This window comes from Ovis aries, chromosome 8 (assembly GCF_016772045.2).
Source record: "Ovis aries strain OAR_USU_Benz2616 breed Rambouillet chromosome 8, ARS-UI_Ramb_v3.0, whole genome shotgun sequence".
Classification (NCBI taxonomy): Eukaryota; Metazoa; Chordata; class Mammalia; order Artiodactyla; family Bovidae; genus Ovis; species Ovis aries.
In genome coordinates, this window is record NC_056061.1 from 12,754,750 (window position 1) to 12,763,240 (window position 8,491).

Below are 8,491 nucleotides of genomic sequence, written 5' to 3' on the forward strand. Positions count from 1 at the left end.
CATGATGTACTCTGCATAGAAGTTAAATAAGGGTGGCAACATACACCCTTGACGTACTCCTTTCCCGATTTGGAACTGGTCTGTTCCATGTCCAGTTCTAACTGTTGCTTCTTGACCTGCATACAGATTTCTCAAGAGGCAGGTCAGGTGGTCTGGTATTCCCATCTCTTTCAGAATTTTCCACATTAGACCGTCAGTAAATATTTGTTCAGCAAATCAACAAATTAATGAACAGAAAAAGAACAGCTGAATCACTGACATCAAACTGAAAAACTGAGTTATCCATAAATTATAACTAGAACTGAATTCGAGCTGGATACCATGATTTTTTTCCAATATATAACATTTTCCAGCTAGAAAGTGGCACTCTATAAGGTAAGTCATTTGTGGGTCAATTAATCAATAAAAAATAAATGCCAAATTATGTCAGGCCAAGGTTATTTGCTGTAGTACTTTAACAACAATAAATTGAAAATAAATGGTCAATGATATAAAACTGCTTTGATAAAATATCTATACAATGGAATACAATACAGTTAATAAAATAATCAAAAAACTATGTAAAGAATGAACACCTTTCAAAAGAAATTAATAAAAAGGTTACAGAAAAGTATGTGGAGGATGCCCATTCTTATGTAACAATTTAAACAAGGAAATTTAAAAAGATATAAGCATTAAAGATGTTAAGATTCCAAATCATTTACAAAGTATTGGGTGTGCCTGGACTACCTTATGTCAGAAAGCAAATAAATGCTAAGAAATTTATAGGAACATGTTGAAAGAATACAGGAGAAAGCTTAAAGGGACTCATTGTGGCCATATTTGGGACAATTTAATTATTAAGTGAATAACAACAGCAGTAGATTATAACACATTGACTAAAAACACAAAAATAAAAAAAGAATGTGAGTCCAAATTGTTATTTTAAAAATAACAGAGGAGAGAAAGCGAAGTTCTTTACGTGAGATTGATAAAGTAACACTGTTTTGCAGTCACCACAGTAGTAACTGATTCATGCAAGGATCATCAGTGGATGCTAAAGCCACTGGCTGAGATTTTGCGGGGGAAGAGAAAATTCATACACTTTCAGAGTATTACTCCCATGGGTGATGATTGCTTTTTTTTTTTTTAATATTTGTTAATTACAAGTGAAAAGGGTAACTTTACAATGGAGAAATATAGCACATACCTTCACCAAATGATCCAACTTACTGTGTTTATTTCCTACTGGTACTGTGAAAAAATGACCACAAACTTCCTGACTTACACCACCACAAATTTATTATCTTACAGTTCTGGAGTCCGGAATTCTGACATGGGTCTCACTAGGCTAAAATCCAGGTGTTTGCTGGCAAAGCTGTTTTCTTTCTGGAAGCTCTGAGGGAGAACCTTCACCTTGCCTTCTTCAGCTTCTAGAGGCCCCTTGCATTCCTCATGGGCTCATGGGCCTCTTCCTCCATTTTCAAGTGAAGAGGAACTAAAAGCCTCTTGATGAAAGTAAAAGAGGAGAGTGAAAAAGTTGGCTTAAAGCTCAACATTCAGAAAACGAAGATCATGGCATCCGGTCCCATCACTCCATGGGAAATAGACGGGGGAACAGTGGAAACAGTGTCAGACTTTATTTTTGGGGGCTCCAAAATCACTGCAGATGGTGATTGCAGCCATGAAATTAATAGATGCTTACTCCTTGGAAGAAAAGTTATGACCAACCTCGATAGCATATTGAAAAGCAGAGACATTACTTTGCCGAGTAAGGTCGTCTAGTCAAGGCTGTAGTTTTCCCTGTGGTCATGTATGGATGTGAGAGTTGGACTGTGAAGAAGGCCGAGTGCCGAAGAATTGATGCTTTTGAACTGTGGTGTTGGAGAAGACTCTTGAGAGTCCCTTGGACTGCAAGGAGATCCAACCAGTCCATTCTGAAGGAGCTCAACCCTGGGATTTCTTTGGAAGGAATGATGCTAAAGCTGAAACTCCAGTACTTTGGCCACCTCATGCATAGAGTTGACTCATTGGAAAAGACTTTGATGCCGGGGGCAGGAGGAGAAGGGGACGACAGAGGATGAGATGGCTGGATGGCATCACTTACTCGATGGATGTGAGTCTGAGTGAACTCCGGGAGTTGGTGATGGACAGGGAGGCCTGGTGTGCTGCAATTCATGGGGTCGCAAAGAGTCGGACGCGACTGAGCGACTGAACTGAACTGAATGGCTGGTAGAGTCTTCTTGGGATCACATCACTGGAATTTAAAAGTCCTTCTGGACTTAAAAGGACCCCTGTCATGATTCTGGGCCCACCCAGGTAAAATACAGGATAATCTCCTCTCTCCCTCTCTCCCAAATTCCTTAATTTAATCACACCTGCAAAATTCCTACTGTCACATGAAGTAATATCCATGTGTTCTGGAGCTTAGGACAGGGACATCTCTGCGGGGTTCATTATCCTGCCTACCACAATTACCATTAGAGATAACACATCAGCATTATTTGAATTATGATGTAACGTACTGAGAATAACACAATTTAAGGCAGTTGCCTGACAAAAGAAATGCTTGTCTAAACTGAAGGACTTTCTGAAGCAACTGTCCTCCACTATTCAGTGCTGTAAAAAAAAGGGGGCAGGGGGATTATTTCAGATTAAAGGAAGAAGACCACAGAAACAAGACAAATACAATGTATAATCCTGGAGTGGACCCTGGATGAAAACAAAAAAATATAAAAGGTGTCAGACAATTGGAAAATTTCACTATGAACTGTATAATAAATACTATTGTACAAAATTCTATTTCCCCAAGTGTGATAATTGTACTGCTTGTTCTTAGGTATAGTATTTCAACATAAAGTATCATGGTGTCTGCAACTACCCTCAAATGGTTCAGAAAAAAGATCAAAAGAAAGTAAACATGGCAAAATATTGCTGCTGCTGCTAAGTCACTTCAGTCGTGTCCGACTCTGTGCGACCCCATGGACAACGGCCCACTAGGCTCCCCCATCTCTGGGATTCTCCAGGCAAGAACACTGGAGTGGGTTGCCATTTCCTTCTCCAATGCACGAAAGGGAAAAGGGAAAGTGAAGTCACTCAGTCATGCCCCACTCTTAGCGACACTATGGACTGCAGCCCACCAGGCTCCTCCGTCCATGGGATTTTCCAGGCAAGAGTACCAGAGTGGGTTGCCATTGCCTTCTCGGGCAAAATATTGACCACTGTTGACTCTAGATTAGTACTATAAATTAGAATATAATGCAAGCTATAGATATAATTTTAAATATTAAATCAGCTACATTAAAAACAAAAAAGAGAAATATTAATTTAAGTTTTAATAATATTTTAACTCATATACTCAATTAGCATTTAAAATGTACTCAACTGTTAATGAGTGCTTACATTCTTTTCCATACAAAGGCTTAAAAATCCAGTATTCATTCAACTATAGAACACCTCAACTCTTACTAGTCACATTTCAGTGCCCAAGTCACACAGTGGATGCTGGCACCACTAAATTAGCACAAGATGGATGAAGGGTATATGTGTGTTCATTGATCTATACTTGCAGTTTTCTGTAGGTTTGGAATGTTTCAAGATAAAAAGTTTGAGGAAAAAGAAATAGATATTTCTAGGAAATAGAAAATAAAAACAATTTAAAATAGCACAGACGATTTCCAGGAGAATACAGAAGAAACTGTTAACAATGGTCAGCTCTGGACAGAAAACGTGAAGAGTAATTACAAGATGAAAGAGGGATGATGTTTCTTGTTGTACTCTTTCTAACGCTTTGTACAAGACTGTGACCAAACTATTACAACTTAAAATTATTCTAAAAGTAATATCCGCTTTATCTTTTTATCCAAAACCAGATACTTATCATGTAAGCTCTGAACATCCCCAATTGAGACCAAGAGCTCCACCTACAGCGCCCGATTTCCGAAAAATTCCTGGATACAGGAAAGGAGTGTGGGTCCCATCTAAAATATAGCAATTACGTTTAGAAATTTCTTCTGGTGATGTTTCCGTCTTTATTCATTAAGTCATTTTAACCTTCCTGTTTGAGTATTAGTAAATAATTTTTGACAAATTTCATCAAGAATGTAAACTCCATTTCTGAATTGTTGAAAACAAGAACACATCCTAAAGTCTACTGTGATGGACGAAGGCTGTAATTCACAGCGGCGCCGGATGTTGCGAGCAAGTTCATTACAAATTTATATCTGTTTTACTTAAGCCTCCTTCCATCTTGCAGCGGAGCGGGGTCGCTAGGGTTACATCAGTCCAACTGAACGGTCGGCACTTTCAAAGCTGAGTTACACGCTCCTTCATGAGCCTTCTGCTCCTGTTTCCTGAGGGATTCTGAACTGAGGCTGGGCTGGAAGGTTTCTTGATTCCTTCGGTAATTGCATCATTCACATAATAAGAAGTGAAGCGACTGCCCAGATAATAGCAGTTTGAAAAATAGGAGGCATTGGAAGCGCAGCGCAGAACGGTTCACTTGGACCCGAGCGCCCAGGCCCGGGTTTCTCACTAAGCAAGACATGCGCAGCCGTCCTAGCTTCGTCAATCGGACTCCCCAGTAAATAAAACAGTCGCGTCCTAAAAGGCCACGAAGCCCTTCACTGTCCACGTTTACCCCGCACGTGCTCTATGCCAAGGTCGTGTGCAGGGTTGCACCGAGCTCTATACCGGGAAACGCTCTCCGCCCGCGGCAATCAAACGTTCGATTTCGTATAAAGCGAAGTGGGATTTTAACAACTGCGTGAGAAGGAAAGACAGAAAGACACATACCGAAAGAGATTAGATTTAGAAGGAGCAGCTAAATGACTGAGAAAATAATGAAGCAAGTACAAGGTTCTGGACAGTACTTTTAACATTTTCCAGGTATAGATATTTACACATCACGTAATTCGGATACAATCCCAGGACGTCTTTTGCACCGTGGCAGTCAGAAGAGGATTCGATTTGGAGTCTCCAGCCTTGGGAGCCGTCGCGGAGCTAGCCGGAGAGCGCCGAGAATTTGCCGGAGTTTCAGTCTGAAATCCGAAACCGGAAAGAAGTAGGCAGGGTTTAAAGTCAACAATCTTTCCCGCCATTGGTCCGGTTTACGTAGAGACTTTTAAAGAACCAAATACTGCCGGAGAGAAGACTAAGTTAAGTTCCCTGGTGGTCTAGTGGTTAGGATTCGGCGCTCTCACCGCCGCGGCCCGGGTTCGATTCCCGGTCAGGGAAATAAGTGTTTTCTTACTTGCAGTCGAGTTACTGTTTTTTTTCCCCCCCATTATTGCTGTTTCGAGTTACTGATTTCTCTCCCACTATAGCTGTTACCGATATTTTTTCCATTATAAAAATTCAATCCGTTTCTTTTTTAATATTATTAAACCTGAGACTTAAAATACACCATACCTTTTAACAGATAATTGCAATCAAACAACAAAGTGATCTCTGATTCTAAAATACTCTAAACACAACTTAAGCCACTTATAAAATTGCATTTTCCAGCTTTGGAAGACAATTTGGATGTGTATACAAACATTAATTTATTGAGCCTTGTTCATTTGGAGTTTCCTTTGACTAAGAGGAGGAGGAAAATTATTTTAGGAGGGATTCTATCTATTATACATCATACTAAGAGTCACGTTTCATATATTTGGATTACGTGTTTTGTAGATTGCATATAGCTGAACTGTTCTTATCCTGTTCTCCTTTATGAATCTAAGATCTTTTTTGAGGTGTGTTGTTGGTTAATTACCAAATAATTGTTTTATATTTTCTCTTACCATTCTGCTGCTGCTGCTAAGTCGCTTCAGTCGTGTCCAACTCTGTGCGACTCCGTGGACTGCTGCCTACCAGGCTCCTCCGTCCATGGGATTTTCCAATCAAGAGTACTGGAGTGGGTTATATTTTAACTTTTCTCAAAGACATTCACACAAATATGACAAATTTCTTGCATCCAGTGTGTCAGTTCCCTATAGATTTATCATATAGGCAAAGAAAGATTCGGGGTTCCTCAAAAGAAAATATCGAAATGTTGGCATCAAAAAGAAGATTAAAATGGTGCTATTAATATATAGACATTACATTTTTTTAATCTAGAAATTTCAAAATCATTCTAACCTTTGCTATTTTTTAAGCTACTGTGTTTGTTTTTTTAACCATATCATGTTAAGCCTGAAATTTCACAGTAGCATAGAAATAGAGCTTGATTACAGCTCCTATGGCTTTGCCTTCAGTTCAGTTCAGTTCAGTTCAGTTCAGTCGCTCAGTCGTGTCCGACTCTGTGATCCCATGAATCGCAGCCCGCCAGGCCTCCCTGTCCATCACCAACTCCCGGAGTTCACTCAGACTCAACTGTCCATCGAGTCGGTGATGCCATCCAGCCATCTCACCCTGTCGTCCCCTTCTCCTCCTGCCCCCAATCCCTTCCAGCATCAGTCTTTTCCAATGAGTTAACTTTTCGCATGAGGTGGCCAAAGTACTGGAGTTTCATGGCTTTGTCTTACTTACCTTTAATCTGTGCTGAGACTGGTTTGGAAGAGGAAAATGTGTGGCCCAGGGGTTGGAAAAAGCAGAAGGGTTTAAGGAGTGTTTCATGTAGGATTTAAGACACAAATATATTTGTTATTATTGTTGCCATTAACAACAACAACAACAACAACAAGCGCCATTTCTCAACAGTTTGCTATGTGGTGTGGCTCACTGGTAGAGAACCCAGCTTTCAATGCAGAAGACACAGGTTCCATCCCTGGGTAGGGAAGATTGCCTGGACAGGGAAATGGCAACCCACTCCAGTATTCTTGCCTGGGAAATCTCGTGGATAGAGGAGCCTGGCAAGCTATAGTCCATGGGGTCGCAAAAGAGTGGGACAGGACTTAGTGACTAAACAACAGCAAAGGTACTTCAAATAATTGAAGCACATGGTGAGGAAAGGGAGAAGGAAGTGGCTATGAGAACGAAAACAGAACTGGAAACTGGTTAACCAAATACCCTAGAGGATCTGGAAAGCCTGAGAAAGGGCGCATTTAACCTTAGGAGGTCCCAAGCCTGGCATCTACACCAAGGGTGGCTGCACCAGGCTGGCCATAGCAGGGCACCTCTGCCAGGGAACAGTGCAGGTCCAGGTCAGGCAGGTTAGTGGAGCCACATTATGGAGGACCTGAAGACAAGCTACAGAGTCACAAAGGGAATGCACCAAGCCTAGGTAACTTGATAGGACAGAAAAGCTGACGAATAATAGGGAAGCAGCAGCAATGGCTCTGGAAGTTGTGTTCTGTGTGGTTAATAAAGTTGGAGAGGCCTGCCATGTGATTAGGAAGTTGAGGCCGGCAAACAGACTCAGGAGAGAAGTCAGTCCAGTTTGATCCCAACAGAGGCAGCACAGCTAAACAGTGATTGGAAAAACAGGATGGCACTTAGGAAGGTAAGGGATTTGGGAGCTATTAGCTTAGAAGTTTGAGAAGATGTGGGCTCTCTTTTCAAAAAGACAGTCTATTAAAAGGACAGAAGGCCAAGGAAAGAACCAAGTGAAAATATATTATAGGAGAATGGGAAGAAGTAGAATAACTATGAAGGAACAGCAGAGGAGCAGTAAGAGAGTTTATAAGCAGATCAGAAAAATTTAAGAAGGAAGCAGCAATGAAGAGAATAGGATATTGCAGAAAGGTTGGAAACATCAAGGAGAATTATCAAGGAAATTAAGCAAAGATGGGTGGTGAGACATGGCTTCTGGGTGCTGCATAGACCAGCGGAAGCCAGACCACAGGAAGTAAGTCTGTCTAGGAGGCCATAGCTTTAAATGGGCTTTCCAGGTGACACTAGTGGTAAAGAACCTGCCTGGCAATGCAGGAAACTAAGAGACACAAGTTCGATCCCTGGGTTGGGAAGATCCTTTGGAGAAGGGTGGGGCAATCCGCTCCATTATTCTTGCCTGGAGAATCCCATGGACGGAGGAACCTGGTGGGCTACAGCCCATACGGTCGCAAAAAGTCCGACCCAACAGAAGCGACTGGCACACGCATGCAGCACGTGCTGAAGGTCTGAGCTAGTGTTAGAAAGAGACAGCACACCTGTCAACGACTAGATGTCACAGAAGAGCGAATACCGAGAAGACAGAGAGATCTTAGGAAAGCACAGAAAGCGCTCCTGTTCAGGAGCCAGAGACTGAATTAATCTCGTCTGTCAATAGCAGCTGAGTTATCTTGATTATTCCCTGGTGGCTCAGATGATAAAGCATCCCTGCAATGCAGGAGACCCAGGTTCAAGCCCTGGGTCGGGAAGATCCCCTGGAGAAGGAAATGGCAACCCACTCCAGTATTCTTGTCTGGAAAATTCCACGGACAGAGGAGCCTGGTGGGCTACAGCCTATGGGGTTGCAGAGTTGGACACGACCGAGCGACTTATAAACTCGCTTACTGCTCCTTTGCTGTTTCCTTCATAGTTATTGTACTTCTTCCCTTTCTCCTGCAATATATTTTCACTCACTCACTCTACCTTGGGAGAGTGACTCGGC

General features: G+C 41.7%; 1 long non-coding RNA gene and 1 other non-coding gene across 2 annotated transcripts; one reads left to right on the plus strand and one right to left on the minus strand.

The window, feature by feature from the left end:
- Nucleotides 1–1,263: 1,263 nt before the first annotated feature.
- On the minus strand, nt 1,264–5,027 carry LOC105608245 (uncharacterized). The gene is made up of 2 exons (XR_001042036.5): nt 4,851–5,027; nt 1,264–4,740 (listed from the first exon to the last, which is right to left on the minus strand). It is a non-coding gene; the product is annotated as an uncharacterized LOC105608245 (long non-coding RNA).
- Nucleotides 5,028–5,142: 115 nt separating this feature from the next.
- TRNAE-CUC (transfer RNA glutamic acid (anticodon CUC)) lies at nt 5,143–5,214 on the plus strand. The gene has a single exon. It is a non-coding gene; the product is annotated as a tRNA-Glu (tRNA).
- Nucleotides 5,215–8,491: the final 3,277 nt, after the last annotated feature.